The sequence below is a fragment of the Pleurodeles waltl genome, chromosome 9, assembly GCF_031143425.1.
Source record: "Pleurodeles waltl isolate 20211129_DDA chromosome 9, aPleWal1.hap1.20221129, whole genome shotgun sequence".
NCBI lineage: Eukaryota > Metazoa > Chordata > Amphibia > Caudata > Salamandridae > Pleurodeles > Pleurodeles waltl.
The window spans coordinates 393,466,575-393,488,629 of record NC_090448.1 but is presented as its reverse complement, the minus strand read 5'-3'; positions in this window follow the sequence as shown (position 1 = coordinate 393,488,629).

Sequence of the window (22,055 nt, the reverse complement as noted above, 5' to 3'; positions counted from 1 at the left end):
GTCCATCATCCTTTTGTGTTGCTATAAGAAGGCATTGTCAGGAGTTGAGGGGGGATGAACTGAAGCTGCTTGCTGTGACTCTGGAAAAGGGCTGGTATAGATGTCATAGGGCAAGGTCCTGTGATCTTAGTTTTCCCGTAGTGTGCTGTGAAGGAGAAGTGGTGTGCACAGGGGGACTGCAAACATATCTTGCAGGTTTCCCACCAAAGAAGACATAGGGCCTGATTCTAACTTTGGAGGACGGTGTTAAACCGTCCCAAAAGTGGCGGATATACCACCTACCGTATTACGAGTCCATTATATCCTATGGAACTCGTAATACGGTAGGTGGTATATCCGCCACTTTTGGGACGGTTTAACACCGTCCTCCAAAGTTAGAATCAGGCCCATAGTGCCTGTGAGTGCTTGAAACTGAGAAATAGTAATCATATTTGGTGATTTCGCCAGAAAAATTGAAGCACTGGAAGAGATAATGCACCAGGTTGCGAATTGCTCTCCACAATTGATAGGGGTGCCATCCTACACACCTCCATCACTGCTGAGAACATAGGTGAGATTGTTTGGATGATAGATTGGTGATTGGGTTGTGGAAGATCAGTTTGTGACGACTCATCAAACCGTGAGCAGCAAGACACAAGTGCAGCTTCTTGACAGCTGGTGCTGATGCTGCCCCCATCCAGCGAATCAGGGCACATGTTTCCACCAGTTAAAGACCACTGCAACATTGGTTGGGCCAGGCAAATTCATCGTGATCATGCTTAGTGAAAGTCTGAGGACACACTCCACCTTGAGGTATGCTGTCCTGACGCTAGCCAACACCATGGACAGAAAGTTACTGTGCAAGAGTAGGAAACCTGTGGGGATGAAAAACCTTACACTGGGTCTGAATTAATCACAACACTGGAAGGGTGAGCAGGATCCTGAGGAATAGCCTGAAAATATTACCCACTAATTCCTTCAGGAGTGTGGATGTTTGACCTGTATTGCGCTTCTAGTTGATATCTGTCATAGTGGAGGATCCCTTAGTGTCTCCCATTCTACAGTAATTGTTAGCCGAAATTGCAACCAATTGAAGGTGCTCTCTGATGATTATGTATCATGTTGTGTTGTGTCAGAAGTAAAGTACCTTTTCTTTCCTAATCAAAAGTGCAGATTGAAATATGATTTAATAATTGTTACTGGATGTCTCATTAAATTCTTAGCTTCTCCCTTTGCCCAGCAACCTTTTTGAGTAAGCCTTGGCCTGCTTGATTTCACTACCTGGGAGTTGAGTGCTAAAGGAGTGTACTTGGTGCTTAGTTTTCGTCTCCGTAGTAGGGTAAAAAACGAGCATACCAGTGGTAAAAGACTGTTGCAGTCTGAGCCCAGTAACCCATGTTGGTGCTTTGACACCTGAAAACGTTTCCACAGAATCCCAAATAAAATGTCATTTTGGCATTTTGGTGTTCTCCCTCCCCAATCAACCAGTCACTTTCTAAGGCTGTTTGTTGCAATATGGTACCTTATTGTGGAATTGAAATGTGGTGTTACAAGGAGTTTGAGTAATCTGGTAAAGATATAAAAGAAGGAACACGTCAGTACAGGGTGTCAGTCTTTCTGTCTGAGAAAGGAAGACACAGGATACTGGCAGTAGAATTCCCCGAAAAGATATTGACAATTTTGTTGGAAATCAAACTTTTGGTCAGAATCCAAGATCACATTAACATCTGCCATGCTGTTGCTTGAGCCACTGAAAGAATTACTTGAAGTTTGCAAGTTGTTGTGTGAAATTCACATACAGCCCTGACTTTTTAGGGAACTAAGGGGCATATTTAAGAGCCCCTACCGCATCCTTGCGCCACATTAGCCTAATTTATGTTTATGCTAATGTGTCCCAACGAGGCCAAAATCGACGTGCCATATTTACAAAGTGGCGCAATGCATGCATAGCGCCACTTTGTAACATCATGCGCCTCATTATGCCTGCGCCAGGCATAATGTATGCAAGGGGGGCATTCCCCCGTTAGAGGAGCCGAAAAAATGGTGCAAAGAAATCTAAAAGATTTCTATGTGTCAATTTTTCTGGCATTTTTAAAACCTGCTCAGAGCAGGCGTTAAAAGGGGGCATGCGATTGTTTTCAGTGCGCCCCTATGTACTGTTCAGGGTCAGTGCCAAAATGTTGGTGCTAACCCTGAATAGTACATCAATAGCGTCAGAAATTCTGACGCTATTGCCCCTATCCTGTGCCATGGTGCGCCATATTTTAAATACGGCACACACATGGTGGCGGTAGGGGGGCGCAAGGGGCCACAAGAAAATTGTCACTACATGTAATATAGCACCACTTTTCCTAAATCTGGCCCGAAATGTTTCGCTATCATATGAAAAGACCCATAAACCCCAACATTCAAAGTTCTGTAAGCTAAAAAGCTAGGTCTGGCTGAATGAGTCATATAAATCTGGCAGCAATATACACTTGTTTCCTGTTGCACGTAGACTAGAATTCGGATTCTTTAACTCTACTACATTGTGCTGTCAACTCAGCAGGCTGTGTATAAATATTACAAACATGCATTGGCAATGCCAGTGATACGGCTTTACAAGAATGTTGGTTGTATGGCAATGTGAAGGATTATAATAAAATAGTATTAGAATAATATGTATATGTGTGAAAGCAAAGAGCTGTAGCACAATATATGTGTACGTTAAAAGGTCAGGTGACAGATGCCCTTGCAAGCCAGAAATAAATATCCATTTAGTTCAAGAGCTGCCCTCCTTCCATCTGTGCTGCAATTTTGATTGCGAGATTTAATGATTGAAAGAATCTGTATATATGTGTTTTTACAACTGGAAGTTCAGCTTACTCGTGCAGTATAGTCCTGGGTGGACAAGCCAGCAAATTTCCTGAAGTAGCCGGGCATTAGCAAACCCGTTAAAAGAGCCATCATATAAATCACACAGTGAGTGACACATAACATGCAATGTTGCTTATTTCTTTTAAGCAGTTAATTATTTTGTGCAGTGTGTTTCAATGGAATACATTACAATAATGCATCATGCAACATATATTAAAATGTGTATGATTGTGTAGAGTTAGGCTAAGTTCTGCATGAACACTGCGTTTCTGCTCTCGTTTCTCCTTCAGCTCAAGGCCACGGTTAGATCATGTGTCGCTCCTGAGTGTCGCAGTTAAAGGAGAGGAGCTAGGTGTCAAAGGGGCTGGTGAGACCCACCCTGCAGTCCAGTCCTCATTTTGCATCTAGTCTGTGCCATGTATGTTACAATGTGTCATGTAATTAGACCATTCCAAGATGGTGCCACTTCATTTTTTCACGGTCCTATTCCTTCCTATTAAAGGGGATGAAATGTGGTATCCTTTCCATGTCACAACACAGTCCAAGTGGTATTTCCAGTGGTCTTTTTCCTCCTTTTCAAGTAGCTCTTCTTTACAGTAACCTATTCGTACACATATGTTGTATCATGTAAAAATATTGTGGCTACCAGCAGATGTCACCCATCTGAAGGAAATCAGAAATTAACTACTATAAAAAGGCTTCCATGTTCAGCCTTTTACTTTCTATTAGAACAAATTATTGCAAATTTACCCTTTTGCAGGGTTAACTCAATTTTGTTTGCCTTTTTGTTGAACACCATTTTTGATGGCTATAGAGCTCTTTGAACTTTACCCTTGTAACCAGCTGCAAAGTATTTGTGTTTTTTTCAACACGGTTGTTAGAAATTGGGTCTCTAGTTGGCAGAGGTCAGCACCCTGTCCAAGTTTACGATGTCTGCTGGGGCGAGGTCTTGATTTTACCAGAGACCCTCAGTACAATTGGAAGCATGTTATCAAGCCCTTGGAGTCCCTCTGAGGGTGGTTGCTGGTTTTTGGGTTCCAGGGCAGAGATCAGCATGCAGCATGGCAGCACAACCAAGGCATACCAGCAGTTCCTGGAAACAGTCAGTACTGGCAGAGTGGCAATCCTGACACACAGCAGTCTTTACTCCAGCAGAGGTTCTTCTAGTCCAGAAGTGTGCTGATTTTAGGGGGTCAGACACCCAGTACTTACACTAAAAAGTGCCTTTGATGTAGGGGATGTCTTCAAAAGGTTTCTTCTGAAGTGCAAATGTCGTCCTCGCAGCCCAACCCCAGCTCCAGACTATCAGTTGGAGGTAATCAACTCCTTTGTTTGGGCTGTGGCCACTACCCTTTTGAAAGGTAAGTGGGAGCCCTTCCCAACCTCCTACCCAGGGAGAACCATCAGTATGCAGATGAAAGCAGATGCAGCTGAGTATCCTGTGTTGCAGGTGCCTGGATGGAATGCACAAGTGTAGCTGTCACCTAGCCCAGGTCAGATGTGTATTGGAGACAGGCAGTTGGCACAAAGGCCAGTGAGGGTAGAGAAATGCCCACTTTCTAAAAGTGGGTTTTCTAAAGTAGCAATAACAAATCCGACTTTACCAGTAAAGTAGATTTATCATTACCATTCCAATGATACTAATCATGTTGCAGCTACTCCTTTCTGATCAGGAATCACAGCTTTAAAGTATTTTAAGGCATTTCCAATGTTGGCTTATGAGAGTGGCAGGCCTCACAGTAATGAAAAACAACTTTGGAAGTTTTTCATTACCAGAACATGTAAAACTTAAAAAGTACATGTCCTGCCTTTTACTTACACGGTGCCCTGCCCTATGGTCTACCTAGGGCCTATCTTAGTGGTATGTAAGAAAAGGAGAGTTTAGGGCATGGCAAGGCTTTAGATGCCAAGTCGAGGTGGCAGTGAAACTTCACACACAGGATATGAAGTGGCAGGCCTGGGCCATGTTTACAGGGCTACTTAAGTAGATGGCACAATCAATGCTGCAGGCATTACAGGGCTACTTAAGTGGATGGCACAATCAGTGCTGCAGGCCCACTAGTAGCACTTAATTTACAGTCCCAGAGTGTACGGTCTATTACTTTACAAGGGACTTACAGGTAAATTAAACATGCCATTTGTGGAGACACCAATTTTACCCGGTTTAAAGGAGAAGCAATTTATCTTTAGCACTGGTTAGCAGTGGTAAAGTGATCAGAGTCCTAAGGCCAACAAAAATATACAGCAGCGAAGCAGGAGGTCAAAGGCAAAAAGTCTGAAGTAAGACCACCCTGAGAATGTCAGGTCTAACAGGGGTACTATTGGTATAGTCCTGAGTGGCACATTTAAATTACTCATAAGTCCCTCTTATATCATACCAGGTTTACCCAGAGCATGTAAATCAAATGCTGCCAGTGGGCTGCAGCACTGCTTGTGCCATCCACTGCAGTAGCACTGCAAAACCTGCCTCCAGAGCTTCTATTGTAGCCTGGCTGTACTGTTTTAAATCTGCAAATTCAAAATGTCAAAATATCCTCTTTTGACAGGCCTAAACCTCCCTTTTAATTATTAATAAGTCTTCCCTGAGTGGGCCTTGTTACTCATAAGGCAGAATGAATGTAATTTAAAAGTATGACATGTAAACGTTTAATGTTAAACATGTCCTTACAGAGAAAAAAAAAGCCCATAAAGCTTTTTTCACAGAAGCAGGGTTGGCTGTTCCATAGGAAACCATTTGGATGCAGTATTAAGTTTAATACTGTTATCTCTGGCTTGAAAGCAGCTACAAATGTAATTATTTGACTTTCTGAAATATTTATTACAAGCTGAATTCACTGGTAAAGACGGGGGGATTTGTAATAAATATTTTGGGAAGATGACTCTTTAAAAGTTACCTTTGCTCTGCTTGAAGTCTCTGGAAGCACAATCTGCATGTTCTTCTCCATTTCTGCCAACCTGTAATTACAATTTCAGTAGGTGTTAATGAGGTGTGAACTTTGTCCCAGTACAGAGACAAAAGGCCTTTGGTGTGGAGGGGTTTTGTTGTGCCTTTGATAGAATGGCATATAGGCTGGGTTGAAGGTCTTGATTAACTTCAAAGAGACCTACCCTGTCACAAGCAGTTGTAGCTAATACTCATCTGCTCCCTTCTTTTTTTTCAACAGCTACATCGGCTGTCACCACAGTGACATTTTGTTGATATCACAATATCAGATCCTGCTGGAGTCTCAAGACCTACTTGACAGGTATGCTGGGGTTTTTCAAATGACACTTGGGGCTTACTTCAAAGAGGCCTAGCTTATTACAGATAACTGTTAGCTGACACATGTGCAGGGCTCTTCTTTTGTCCCCATAGGAGACAGGCCCCAATCACAGATGGTTTCTTTTTTGACATTATAGTGTCAAAGCCTTTTTGACAGATCTGCTGGCTTTACATATAACATTTGGAACACACTTCAAAGTTGGGAAACATGATGCCAAAACAAGTTGTGTAAATGTACTGTCTGGTTGTTGAACTCAGATTTTGTTCTGCCAGACTTCTGTTTCTGATTTTGTTGGTGGACAGGGACTGCCTAAAACTGTGTTTTAATCTTAGATGTAGAGGACCGTAGGATTACCACAGTACACTGCCACACACACACACCACAGAGCCCAGGTTTAGTGTGGCTGACGACTTTGGCCACCTTGAAAATGCCCAAATGGGTAGGGTTAGCCCAGGGAACTTTTACCCTTTTAGTTAGGATGTCCTGAAGGTTCATTCCCACCCACTAGTTTGTGCCAGGAATAAATGTGGCATCTCAAAGCACCTACTTCAGAACACTCCTGAGACTGTGGAAGTTTAGAAAAGGACTGAACCTGCTATCTCAGACTTGGGACGACTCCCTTTGTGGCAAGGGCAAAGAAGTGGATTCTAAGAGCCAGATTTTCAAGGCCCTAGTGCCATCGGAGCATCACTTTTTGAGACACTCAGGTGGCTCAGTGCACCACATTTACAACTTTTTGTGGCTTAACGCCACCTTGCAAATATGGGCCCCTCGGACACAGTTTTCTGCGTCAGAGGGACGTGCAATGGGTGTTACTATGGGGGTCCCACTGTGACACCCATTGCTTTTGATGCTGCTCTGTGGCAGCGGCAACAGCTAACGCCACCCAGGGGTGGAGTTAGCATGGTGCGACGAGGAGGAATACTTTTCTTCCTCCTCGTTTTTGCTTTTTTCATGTGCCCCTTCCTGCACATAAACAATCATTCACAAATTACGATTTGGAACTTCTGTGAGTGCTGGAACTGAAATGGACCCTCCCGTTGGCCCCTGCCTGCCACCATGTGAGTTTGAAAAGTTACAGCACTCCGTCCGTCATCCTTTTGTGTTGCTAAAATGTTGTGCTTCTTGACACTATTTCTACTGAAAACTTAAAAATGTATATCTCCGGTTCGTCTTTTTGGATTTTTGTCATTTTTTCTTATTAAATTTTGCTCAATTTTCTCATTCATTTTAGGATTGTTATTGTATTGCATTTCAATTTTTTACCATTTTATGACTGCATAAATACTTTTCACGTTGCCCAAAAGTCAGCCTGTCTGTTCTGTACCATAGCTACCAGGAGGTTGAGCTCAGATTAATTTAGTGACTTTAATGATTTACCCTAACAAGGATTGTGGTTAACATGTGTTATTCGCAGTAGAGCACACATGAATGTGAGAAATATAGAACACTTCATTTACATACTACTTTCACATGCCTTCTCTGATTTAACACACAAAACAATTTCTGAAAAACTCCTCCGCCTCAATAGAGCCAATAAAATACATTAATAAGGCATAACAATGTCTGGGCACAAGCTTGCTCTCCAGTTACAGATGTGTTTTAACAAAGCAGTCTTGACCTGGCTGCAGTCTGCTTGACTAAGGATGCTGAAACATCGTAGCCCACAGTCCACGTTGGAAGGGGACAGTGGCAGTTACTGCCAAATTCTTAGCTGGCCCACTGACAGAGCGTTTCGATCTCACATTTATAGGGCATTTCAAACTAGGCCTTGATCACCTTTCAGGTATTTGTACTTTCTCTGTTGTAAACTACAAGTTACTAGTAAGCATGCTTGAGTCCAGTCTTTCAAATTCCTCAGAAGTTCTGTAAACTAATTCCAGTCCTGATTGGAACCCGTGGATTGGCTCTACTAGCTGGAAATGTCTATTGGACTAATTAGTAACTTTTTTGTAGGCCTGCTGCACAGTAAATCACTGTTCCATGTGACTGTTACTAGGATAAATCAATTGTTTTCAAAATTGTTCCTGCACAATTGTTTTGCCTAAATACTGTTCTTTTCTGAACATTAAGCTGCTACCACTGCTTTGATACATCCCCTACTTTGGTATCATTATTCTAATTATTTTCAGTACTGTTTCTGACACTGGGTGGATGATAGTGTCATGTGTCCTTTTATTCCGAAGTCACTTGGGGGGTCATTACGACCTCGGCAGTCTTGCAAAAAGACCGCCGAGGCCGCGGGAGACAGAATACCGCCATTGCCGGTGGTATTCCTGGCTCCCCATTATGACATTTCCGCTGGTACGATTTCGGAGGTCTCACCCGGAGCACAAGGGTCGGATTTCTAACCCCCTAGTGCATGGCATGGACTTAGTCAGTGCACCAATACAAATTAGAAATCCAGTTGGACTGCAAACAATAGAAAACCCACCAAGCAATACTGCACAGGGAGCATACTCTGGTAATGATTACCCCCCACAAGATTTCAGGTACACAGTGGAACTCCGAACTCTCTTTTGTAAATGATTACCACAATCCAAACAGCACTAAGAAAGAGGACGTATATTTCAAAATGTTAATTTTAAATCTTAACATAGTGCATTGTCAGGACCGACTTCCCCATGAGCAGTACCCCAAATGTCTACCTTCTTAGAGCACCCAGTCTGTAGATATATCACCACAGGATCGAAGTGGACGGATGAGGGGAAGGGTGTTAGGGATGGTACTGCTGGGAGGGAGACCTGGATCGGCGAAGGATGTAGATTAATCTTGAGTCCTTTTAACGGAGGTAGATAAACCACATGTATTACTGCAGTGTTACTGACAACCCTTATCTGTATGGGATTCAAAGATGTGGCGTACACTGTGTTTAAGGATTCTCTCAGATCTTAGGCATTCCATAGAACTTGCTTTTACCATCAATTATGAAGGATATTTCCTTTGTTACCGAAGTGGCAATAGTGAAAACTTCATGCACTTGAATGTTTAGTCGGTATTAGAGTTCAATGTTTCACTGATTATGTACATAAATCACTCAAGACAGTTACTTGCATCACTGCGCATTGTTCAGGTTTGCACAGTTATGAATGCCTCTTTTCCAATGACTCAAGCCACTAGGTACATTATGGCCAGTATTCTATATTGCACATTTCACAAGTGCACGGTGTTATTCAGACATAGAAAAATGTGCACACTTTGAGTGGACTTTTAGGATGGTCCAATGTGTGCCTTTATCATTGATCGAGTGCACCTTACTGGATCCCCAACTTCTGGTGCTTCAATTACCATGCATCAGCATGCACGTTTGCAAAGTTCAAGCACGCTTCAATGAATAACCAACATGCACCAATGCTTACTGTCCGGAGCGCATCAACAATTGTAAAGTTACATTACAAACATTCTAAGAATTGTTTAACTCTCAAAAACGAAGGCTATGGTCTCACAATGAGGTCTGCAGGCGTATTAGTCCTGACCTGATTCAGAGATCAGGCGCTGCTCAGGAGTAGGGCTAATCAAGAGCGCTCACCACAGGGTGTGGCCCTTATTTATACACAGGCTGACTGCAACGTGGCAGCTGGGATTTGGAGATCTCGCACTTGCGAGATGGTGCATTGGCCACCATCTGAAACAGTGAAACACGGAAGTTACAGTGGATACTGCATATTTACTTAGCGCACCATGCAGGTAGTGATTGCGCACACATCTTTACACTTAACTGGTTTGTTTCAAGGCACTGGGCACAAACATTAAGGGGCAAATTTAAGAAAAGTGGTGCTGTATTCAATGTAGCGCCACTTTTCTTCCGTCCCTTAGCACCTCTGAACGCCACCATGTGTGCACCGTATTTAATATACGGTGCACCACAGCGGTAGTTAGCGCACTAGCGTCAATGTTTTTTACGCTAGTTAGCACATTGAGGCCCATTATAAATAATGGTGTGCCTCCTTGTAATGCCTGCTCTGTGTAGGTGTTAAAAATGCTGCAAAAAAGGGCACAAAGGAATCTTTTAGTTTTCTTTGTGCCATTATTTCGGCCCCCCCTAACTGGGGAATGCCCCTTTCATACATTATGCATGACACAGCATTATTGCCATAATATCGCCATATTAGCGTAAAAAAAATGCCATTAGTGTGGAAATATATGGCACTAGGCCCTCTTAAATTAGGGCCTCAGTGTTCTCAGTAAGTAATTAGTGTCTCTCAGTGGTCCTAGGTGAGTAGTGTCTCTTGCAATGGTCACTGCCTATGAGGCATTCCGAAAACGCTATACATACACCACGATGTCTATAGTATGGGGTACTGTACATGAGGCACTGAAGGATATCAATTACATGGGGTACAGTACATGAGGAACTGTAGGACGCTCAAGGGATGGCCTGATGAATCACATCATGCATAGAATGTGTTTAGTAACCACACAAAACCCAAAAAGGAATGCAAGTAAGCAAGTTAAACTAGGCGAAAACAGTAAGAACATTTCCAACATGTTTATTGAGTTCTTAGCATTCTAGCACCCTTGAGCTATTTCCAACCGATACGCTAACTTTAGCTAAAGTACTAAAAGTAAGCTTGTATTTGAGTGTCTTAAGATGGATCACCGGCATGCCTGTGTTTTTATTTAATGACAAGTCAGCTATTACCTCTCACAACTTGTCAGGGGCTGGTAAATAAACAGCAACAGGCTGAAGGCCACTTCTTTTCAATGTCCCAATGTCGCCTCTGACTGAGGCAGGTTGATGCTGCAGGCTAGTGTGTTCTCAGACGTGACAGTCATAACTTAAAATCCTTCTCGAACTGTGGTCAGATACCTGGGTTTTTATAGTAAATGATCATGTATGTTATCTTGTGTTATGAAAACAAATACATTATTTGCAGGTACCAAAGTACCTACAAGACTAAACAGTCATGGCGACAAATGCATCATGTTGATTTACATATTGGTTATATACACAATTAACTAAAACAAAGTGTGTTAGCTTAGACAGTGAGGGCACAATATAAAATGTCAGAAAAGACAGGAAGGTGACGTGATAACATACCAACTTAGACAGTAAGGAGACTTGATAGTCATGTCTCTGTTCATGCCTTGAAACCTTCATGTTATACGAAAGAGATAAGAGAGTTTGCGGATACCCAGAGAATGAAAATAGAACAGTCTGATAGGGCTAAACTATGGAAATAGAACATAAATGGGAACTGCCACAGTGTTTGTGACACCACCACTGGCATAAGGGGTAGTTCTGTAAACCGACATCTTATTTTCTAAACTTTGTGTTCTAAAGGGGAACATTATTCCTTTGATTTGACTTCTACTCGTGTTCCTCACAACTTTTGGGTTGTCCTCTTCTTTGCTTACCCACACACACACACACACACAAACTTGGTTATGTTTTCTGTCAGGACCAACTTTTGAGTCCGTAGCCCTTTGGAAAGTGGGACTTGACGTTTTGTTTCTGCAATATTAACTGTGTTCTTAAACATTTACACATACACTGTTCTAGAGATCTAAAGCTATGGCTGGCTGAAGTTGAGCCCATGACATAGTGCTACGTGACAGCAATGGTTTTGGGTCAAAGTTTCTCCAGTGGGAAGAGTATTTCACCTTTGAAAGAACAGTTTTCCTCAAACAGGTTATGTAAGAATGTGAGAGGTATATATCTAAAAATCTGCAACTGGTACATTTCTGAGTGTCTCCTTCTGGAATCCTGAGAATTTTAAAACAAATGTAACACTGGGCTACATGTAGATTTAAGACTATTCACTTAGAGTTCAATCTACTAATGGATTTTGAGGGTATAAAGCCTGCAATTTGAAGAATCACATGTTTTGCAAATGCAGTATACAAATTTACATTTGTATTATCATTCACATTACGATTCACAAATACCTTTGCGGGTCACAGTGTATGCTCTGCAGAACATTGCAAAGCATTAGGAAAAGGGGCTACAAAATGAACTTTCCCGTTACTTAACAATTCCCACTGGAATATCACAGTACAATTGACAGGATAATGCAAGGTGAAATGGGGTGGTATTAATTTGCAAAGTAAAAGCTATCCCCGGAAAGCATATTCTACTTTGAGAAAGTAGTCTGCGGCTACTAGTGGTGTGCGCAGAAGTCCAGGGGGTTGCTGCATGCTCACCCAATGTCACAGTGCAACCAGAAAAAAAAGACAATTTACAATTTTAAATTCAGGGATGGATGTCTGCTGGCTCTTCCAGTCTTTCATCCCAGCGTTGCCAGCCGTGTTGATAGGATTCGCAAACAGCATCCTGGCTGAGTAATATTAATGGGACAGGATTCTTTGAATCCTATTGATAGTCCATTTTGTGCTGTGATGGATCAGAACCTCATTCACAGTTCAAGCCCCAGTTTACATATCAGGCACTATCTTAAATCAGTTCCTGCTTTGCGTCCTAGGGCTTTTTATGTCAAGGCCTTAGTGTTTTGTGCAAATAAGCACCTCAGTTCCATATCTCATAAATTTGGTCCCAGAAGTCCCAGGAGCTTACTGGAATTGGCTGAGAAGCCTGAGCTGACTGAATGTCACCATCTGGAAATTGTATCTCATATCCATGCAGATTGCCATCTCAAGAAATGTACTTTTCAGGTCGAACGTAGGTGTTCGACCTGGTGTATACTTAAGTACACTTATACTGTGGGTTAAAACAATTTCATTTGTTGGTTGCAGTGTCCTTTAAAATTTCTTGCTCCCTGGTGGTCAGTTATGCCTTTTTCTCCCTCCTTTTTCTGTTTCAGAGCAGTGACCTACTACTGTATTGTGCCACTGTGATTTCTTTATCCGTTGCTGCGCCTGACTTTTTTTTTACATTTCTTTAGTGGTCTCCTGTCACTGTGGGTGTTTTAGGCTGGTAGCTGCCTGTGTTTTATTGCAACATTCCATTCCTCCTACCTCTTCCCATGTCGCTGACATTTGATTTGGCTTTATTCCAATGATGTCCTCGTACCCGGCTCCTAAGTACCCGGGTCCTAAAATAAGCTTATTTTACTAAACAAAGGGCTCCTAAAATACTGATATTTTACTAAACAAACACCATATGCCCTCACATCGCAGAGAGTCTCTCTCTCTCTCCAGGGCCCCTCCCTGCCAACACTCATGACATCGCAGACAGGGCATTGCTTATTTCCTTTATTGAGGCCATAAATCTTCTCAGGCTGATCTCCTAACTTCATTAGAGCTTTGTTGAAATGCGAAGCAAAAATGCTTATTTTCTTCTGTATCAAGACTACTTCCATGTTTCTAGGTTTCCAATATATTAATGGGTTTTCTTTGTTTCACGCCTTTACTTTGGTTTTAGTGTTTTCATCTACAGGCTTATTGTTTTGAGTATTTCCTTGTGTTTTCTTCAAATGTGTTTTTTTCATGCATTTGGGAGTGGTTATGTTTGCAGGCTGTTTTAATTAGTTTTGTGTGTTCCGCTGTGGGTTTTCCATTTGTTTTGGGAGTACTTCCACTTGACGGAGTTTCTGTAAGACTTCCTTCGATTTGGGGGTGATTCATGCATTTTGTTTTTCTTTTCTCAGAGGCTCCTGTAATGAGCCCTTAACTGGTGGGGAGCCGAGGGTACCACATATTTGCGGGCTGTGGTAAGACTCCCTCAAAGGTGTCAGTGTGTAGATGCAGACAGGTCACAGCTTTCTCCGCTCACTGTGACACAACCCCCTCTGCGCCCACCCTCCCTCTTTCTCCACGCCCATAGGCATGCCCCTTAGCGCCCTCTGCAGCGGTCACCCGCTCCCTCTCTTATTGCTCTGTCTTATATCTTGATACTCCCATAGCTCCTTCTAACTGCCATTTTCTGCTCACACACCTCACCTCACCCCTCCCGACTCGCCCCTTCTTCTACTTCTCCTCTCTCTGATCCTGCCTCTTCATCTATCTGCTTCTCCCCTCTCGCCATTTTTCTCTTTTCCCTTGCTTGTCCCTTGCTCTGATCCTTTTCCCATCACTCCCTGCTGCTCATAGTGCTTTTCCTCCTGACAATCGTCTCTCCCTGCCATCTTCTGGTTCTTCCACTTCTCCACTTTTCTAGCTGTTTCTCGCACTCGTCTTTCTCTTCTCCTCTCCTATACCCCCCTAACGGCCCCCTTTATTGATCTAATCGTATGTTTTCTCTCTTCTCCAGCTCTTCATTCCCTCGCTACCTCCTTCTCCTCTTGTAACCTTTTCTCCCACTCAGGATCTTTTCTTTTCTCCCGCTACTCCTCCTCTCAAGCCCCCTCTTCCTCTCTTCATTTCTCTGTCCTCCTATTCTCTCTTCATTCCTCTCCCACTCTTTCCTTTTTACATTCCAATGCTCCCCCATTCACCCCTTCTCTCTGCTCCTATCCTCTCTCCATTGTTCTCTCTGTGCCCACCCATTCTCCATTGATCCTGTTTTTCTCTCTCCTCTATTTCCCTCCCCCCCCCTCTTCTCCCTAGCCCTGCTCCCCTGTTTCCCCTGGTCTCCCCTCTTCTCTTGCTTCTCTTCCTCCTTCTTCTCACCCCCCATTTCCTTCTCTCCTCAATTTAATCTATTTCCTTCCCCTCGCCCTCTCCAAGTTCCCTACCCCCTCTCCTGGTTTCGCAGTTTTAGCCCTGGCTGTCAGCAGAACTTTGAACCGGCTGCCGGCTAGTTTGTGGCCGCCCACACTCCCGACATAAGAGTCGTAAGTGCACATGTTCTGGGGCAAGTGTGGCTGCCAGGCACTTGGCCGTGAGAATTTTATTACAAGAACGTAGGCTCCTATTATGCTTCCTTTTCTTGCTTTATTTTTAACAGCAGCCAAGATAATAAAACAGAACTACATATCCCATGAAACAAAGCGAATGATGTAAATGATGAGGTCATAAAAAACAACCAATGAAAAACATTCAACCACAATAATTATCTTAACTGCGAACAACAAGCCCTCTTTTCTTGCTGCTCGCAGTCAAGATAAGTTCTTTTACCTCATCTTATGCTTACATGTTGTTTATTGTCATTTTTCTATTACGTGTTTTTTCCTTATAATCATTATTAGTTTGATTGTGAAACCTTCGTTTTTACATGAATATTTTAATTGTTTCTCTTTATTTCTCTTCGTTATATTTTACCGCGGTTTAGCACTCGCGTCGCGCTTTGGCGGCCGAGCCGAACGTTCTGAGAACGTTCGGCTCTCCCGCTTTGCGCTCCTGAGGTAAGCGTCTTTACTTCAGAGCTTACCTCGGAGCAGTTCGTCGGAGCAGTTCGTCGGAGCAGTTCGTCGGCCTCAGGAGACTCTCGCCTTATCGGAGAGTTCTTCCTTCGGCTGCCTCTTCAAGAACTTCCTCTTTTGGCTCGGCTTCCACGATTGGACACGCCTCTTTTCCTGACAGTGTACCGGCCTCTCCACGCCCATTTTTCTTGGTGTTCTTGGACTTAACCCTTTCCTCACCGCATTTCATTTCAAATTTATTTATTTAGCATTTTTTCGATTTGTGATTCTTCTGCCTGGCATCTTCATTTATTTTTTAATTAGTTATTTATTTTCTTAAATATTATGGCTAAAAAAGGAGAGGATAGCTCCAGTAAGGTTGATTTGGACAATTTACGTGCAGATTTAAATTCTTTTATTCAGGATACGGTCCAACAGGCGGTATCTACTTCTATGCTACAAATGTCTAAAAAATTGGAATCATCTTTTTAAAAATTGTCCGCTCAAAGCTCTGATGTTTCTCAATCTGTCAGGGGTAAAAAACGCCCTTTTACAAAGGCGCAGGCGAAATCAAGCGCTGATGACTCTCCCCAGATTGCTGGTCCTTCCCCCCGTAAGGAACTTAATACGGTGGAAACGGATCCCTCTCCTCTTGAAGTAACACAGTTGAGGGATACTGATGACGATATGGATTATAATGGTGGAGATTGTGATGATTTTCAGGATCCTGATGATCTCTGGCAAGGGCCTTCGGAGAAAAGGCAAAAAATTTCTCCATTTGATTCGAGTTCTTCTCGTGTTTATGATTTTACTGTTCTCGATGCTTTGGGGGAACCAATGTTTGATCCCACTTTGATTCACCACCCAAATTCCACCGAATGGTTCCCTTCGGATCATGTGGCGGATTACGTTTTGTGTCATTTAAGACATTCTTTAGACAAAGCCACAAGAAACAAATTGCGATCAGAGTGTCCCCGCCCCTCTCTCTCGCACAGCATAACTTCTACTCCTGCGATAGATCCTAATATGCTTTTGTTCTTTTCTAAATTTGGAAAGGATCCGAAAAAAGGAGTAGATCGTGCATGGTCCGTGTGTCAGGACAAGCTTTTAGATTTGGTTGGCCCTTTAACCAGAATTCTTGATTTAGCTGAGGATGCCAGGCTGGAGGGTACGCAGATTGATCCAGATGCTTTGTCCAATTGGGCCCAACGGGCAATTTGTTTACTGGGAAATGCGAACACTGCCATGTCCCAGGAGAGACGAAAGAGTCTGTTGCTCAAAATAGAACCTAAATTGGGCAGTTTGGCTTCTAGAGAGGAGAGACTACAGGCTAACGGTCTTCTTTTTGGGGACTCGTTCATCAAAGAACTTAGTAGATATGTTTCTACGTTTACAACTCTGGATAAAGCCCAAATCTCAATGAAGAAGATTTTCAACTCTAGGTTTTTTGGCAGGGCCGGTAAAGGAAGGAGCCGCTTTACCGGCCGCTTCACCTACCGTGGTGGCAGCTTCAGAGGCTCCTCTTTCTACTCCCCCGAGTTCAAACCTCAATTCTATCCTCAAAGAGGGAGAGGTTTCAGGACCAGGAGTTACCGTCACAGAGGGGGACAAGTCTCAGGTAAGTGTTTTGAATTTTGGCCATCTTCCGGTGGGAGGTCGGTTAGCTCATTTTCTGTCAAATTGGCTTCTAATTACAGCGGACCCTTGGGTTCTTCAAACCATTCAAAGGTATTGCATAGATCTCTATCAGATTCCCTCCCAAACTTCCCCTCCCCCCCTCTAAAATTTTCTCAGGAACAATCCAGTCTGATGAATGTGGAAATTTTAACTTTGGTTTCAAAAAATGTGATAGAGCGCACACGTTCTCATCCCTCGGGTTTTCTCAGTACCATATTTTTGGTTCAAAAGAAAAACAAAAAGTTTCGACCAGTTATAAACCTAAGATTGTTCAACAACTACGTAGTTTACAACCATTTCAAAATGGAGACTATCCTCCATCTCAGAGACATCCTGTTGGAGGGCGACTGGTTTGTCCGTCTGGATCTTCAAGACGCTTATTTTGCGATTCCGATTCATCCCTTTTACAGGAAGTTCCTTCAGTTTCAATGGCAAGGTTCGATTCTCCAGTTCAAAGCTCTCCCGTTCGGGCTCGCTTCGGCTCCCTGGTGCTTCACAAAAGTAATGAAGCCGGTGGTAGCCTTTTTAAGGGCCCAGGGCATAAGACTAATCATCTATCTAGACGATTTTCTTATAATGGCTCAGAGCAAGGATACCCTGTTGCAACACTTACATGTCTCCCTTCACCTATTACAGTCCCTCGGTTTTCTGATAAACATGGAGAAGTCTTCTCTAGTTCCCTCCACTCATGTAGAGTTTCTAGGTTTCCTCATAGATTCTCAAACTACATCTCTATCACTACCGCTTCAGAAGGTGACGCGAATAAAACGCGAATTACAAGAGACCCTCGGTCTCTCCCATGTTTCTCTTCGGTCTTTGGCGAGAATTGTAGGTCTTTTAGCCTCTTCCATTCAGGCCATATTTCCAGGGCCCTTCAAAGGTTAAAGATTCGTCATCTCCGGAAAGGTCTTCAGTATTCAGATTTAGTCCTGTTGGATCAAGACTCTCGTGCAGAGATACGGTGGTGGCTCGATCATTTGGAGGCCTGGAACGGAAGAGCTATTTTCTCTTCGGCCCCAGATCTAGTATTAGAATCCGATGCAAGTCGGACAGGTTGGGGCGCAAGATGTGGCAACGTCTCGACTGGAGGCGTATGGTCAGAGAGGGAGTCTGTCTTGCACATAAATTGTTTAGAGATGCTTGCAGGCTCCTTTGCTCTGAGGACGTTCGCAAAGGACAAGGTAAGTTGCTCTATTCTTTTAAAGATGGACAACATTTCCGCGGTAAAGTATATCAATCATCTGGGAGGAACGAGATCCAAGCCCCTTGCGGATATAGCCAAAAGCTTTTGGGAGTTTTGCCTCTCTCGGAAGTTATCGGTCACGGCTCAATATCTTCCAGGAAAAATGAACACAATAGCAGATTGGTGTTCTCGCTATCTAAAGGACTCCAGCGATTGGCAACTTCATCCTTCAGTATTCAACAATCTTTCTTCAAAATTCGGTGTCATGTCGATAGATCTATTCGCTTCACGGTTAAATTCTCACCTCCCAAAGTTTTACAGCTGGAGACCGGATCCTCAAGCTCTCGCTACGGACGCTTTTCTCCAAGACTGGTCTCCCAGTCTGAATTATGCTTTTCCTCCTTTTATGATGATAGCCAGAGTCCTTGCCCAAGTTCGTCGTCAACAAGCCTCCCTGGTATTAGTGACTCCCCTTTGGCAGACACAACCTTGGTTCCCTTCGGTTCTGGAGTTATCTATAGATTGCCCAGTTCTGATTCCTTCGTTTCCAGAGCTCCTCCTAGATCCAGAGGGTCGTCCTCACGAAATGGTTCTCAACCAAACTCTAACTCTGGTGGCTTGGAAGATTTCGGGTCAGCCTGGAGAACCCCCGGAATTTCGGAAGAGGCTGCCCAGTATATCCGCCATTCTTGGGCCCCAGGAACATCTAAGGTGTACAGGTCTGCCTGGTTGGTCTGGTGTAGCTGGTGTTTGGACAGGAATTCAGATCCCTTTTCAGCCGATGTAACTCTAATCGTTAACTTTTTAGCTTCACTAGCCTCCCAGGGGAAGGCATACAGAACGGTAAATACTTATAGATCTGCCATTTCTGCCGAACATATCCGAATAGATGGCAAACCTGCTGGGGAACATCCTTTGGTGTGCCGACTTTTGAAGGGAGTAAGATTTTCTAATCCTCCCACACCTAAATACTCATATTTATGGGATGTGAATTTGTTTTTGGATTTATTCAATTCTTGGCTTGATAATGATTTACTTTCTTTGAAGTATTTGTCTGCAAAGCTTACTATGTTGTTATGTTTAGTTTCATTGAAACGTGTTTCTGATGTTAGGGCTTTGGACGTCACTTCTGTCCAGTTTTCTCCTTCTAATGTGTCTTTTAGGATTTATAGAAGAACTAAGACTAACATTTCTGTCATTCATTATCCATACTTCCCTTCACATCCTAAACTCTGTGTTGCTAAATGTTTAAAAGCTTACATTGCTAGAACTGCTGATTTAAGAATGTCCTCTTTCTCCCAATTGTTAATATCTTTTTCAAAACCTCATAAACCTGTTTCCTCTCCTACCCTTGCTCGCTGGGTTAGGTGGGTCATGGCCCTTGCGGGTATTGACACTACTTCCTTTGGAGCACATTCGACCAGGGGTGCTATGGCTTCTAAAGCTCTTTTTGCTGGAGCTCGATTGGAGGACATTCTTAGATCGGCAGATTGGTCTAATGTTTCCACTTTTAAGACGTTTTATTGTAAACCTATTCCTTCAATGGCTGATTCTGTTGTTAATATGCTTTAAACAAGCAAAATAGGAGCCTCCGTTCTTGTAATAAAATTCAGATTTTCCTAGCTTTAGTAAAGGAAAGTCTAGATTTTATTAAAGAAGCGGAGGCGAGTATTATCCCACCGCTTTTATTAACCCACCCTTTCTTTTCCAGTGCCGGTTCCCCCTGCACCAACCGCTTCCACTTGAACATGCTGGTTTTGTGTCGAAGACCCTTCCTTTGAAAGATCTTTCTTCTGGTTGCTCCCACGTTCAGCAGACGGTGTTTTCCGGATGTTGTGATACCCATCTGAGGTCGTCTTCTCCTTCTTCACTGGACTTTGCCAAGGACTTTTTCACGCTTTTAATGGCTCTTTCTATTATTTTGATTATTATTCCTTTATTCCGTCCACTTTGATCTGCTCCTGCAAGAAAAGAGGGCTTGTTGTTCGCAGTTAAGATAATTATTGTGGTTGAATGTTTTTCATTGGTTGTTTTTTATGACCTCATCATTTACATCATTCGCTTTGTTTCATGGGATATGTAGTTCTGTTTTATTATCTTGGCTGCTGTTAAAAATAAAGCAAGAAAAGGAAGCATAATACTCGCCTCCGCTTCTTTAATAAAATCTAGACTTTCCTTTACTAAAGCTAGGAAAATCTGAATTAATCGGCCCGCGATTTATGAGTAAAATTACTTTTAGTGGAGCACACTGTATCCAGTCACTCTAATTGGCATTTGAACATAGAGTTCTCCCCTCCTCCACCACTCAAAAATCACCACAAAGTGCTGCTGTTCCAATGTTGGAGAAACTGTATTCTGAGACACACCCACATTAATATTTTAATGCTGCACAAGTAGAAGCTTTTCTGAATTAAACCCCTAAACGAACATGTTTGAGTTTTAACAAACAAAAAGGCCCCTTCGCGCTCATGCTCATGCACAAGTGGCCCTTTGATTCTGCTTACTTATGTCAACTGTTTTAGTTTTCATTTTCAATTTATGTGGCAAGAAAAGTTCAGTTAGGAATTTACAACGCTAATAGCTCAAACCCGAGCAAACGCGAGACCCTATTTATTTTTTGTTTTTTTGTGGTTTATTTGCCGGCAGATGCCTACAGTAAGATTTGGTTATTATAATTTGTTTAACAGTGTAACACCTGTGAATTGGTGTTATGGGAAGAAAAGGGTACAGCATAGGGGATTACATAGATTTTATAGATTACAACGGCGAAGTTCCACAGTAAAATTTTCAGATTACATAGATTGCAAGGGTGCCCTGGCATGCATCACTAGACAAATACAAAAATTAAATTTACACCTACAAGATTACATGCCTGAATAGCTCATCTATTTTGGATTATCTCTTTGAATTTCACTTAATTCCTGCACTTAAACAAGCATTGTCAAAGCCAGTACATCTTGCCTTTGGAACCAATTGCCTCTGCCAATGGTTTTGTGCAATGATGTACAACTTGTCTAAAGCGGAATCAAAAAAAAGGTGCCATGATGGCGCGGTCATTTTGCCGATGAGTACATCATGCATGCGTATGCCTACAAGATGATGTGGGTGCTTTTTTTCTTTTTATTTACCAATCCTAAATGGATCTGTCAATAAAAAAGAGCAATCATGTTTTTTTCAAAGAGGATGAGGGAAGAAAGACGGAGGTTTGGGAGCCGGATCAACACTGAGGTCTGAAAAAACACGCAAGGCAGGGGAGCTGAAGCACAAGGAGGGCGAGAGCAGAAGCACCATGGAAGAGCAGACAGAAGCAACGCGGAGGGAAGAAACAACAGGGAGGGTAGGGCAGAAGTACATGACACGGAGGAGAAAGAACAGCATGTAGCTTGAAGGGTGTAGAAGCTCACAGGTGAGAAAGTGATTGGGGAGAAGAATATGAGGGTGAGCACAACATGGAGGAGGCAAGGAAGGAGCACATGGGTGAAAAAAAGCATCATAGAGTTCTGCGAAGGAGGGCAGACAAGTTCTTGTGAAAGACCTGGAAAACACCTGCACTAGAAAACATATGGACTCTCCTGGAGTGCCTAACCAAAAAGAACTAAGTATTGCCTGAAAAGTAAGCAGTGGAAGGACACAATTAATGACATAATAAGAGCATGCACCGGGGAAGGGACACACACAGAAAGAGTTAATATAGCCCACGCAAGCTACCAAATAAGAGTGACAATAAAGCCACCCATTGGTAATCAATGTGTGGGCACTAACACTGCAAGCTGACAGTAGGTAATTTTGCTAGCTTGTACTGTCTGGTAGAGGAAGCCTAAAAAGGATACTGACTACTACAAGTACCTGAATGCACTGAAATAGAACTGCTCGGGATGAGATATTCAAGTATGGATTTGGAAAATATGAGAGCTCTGG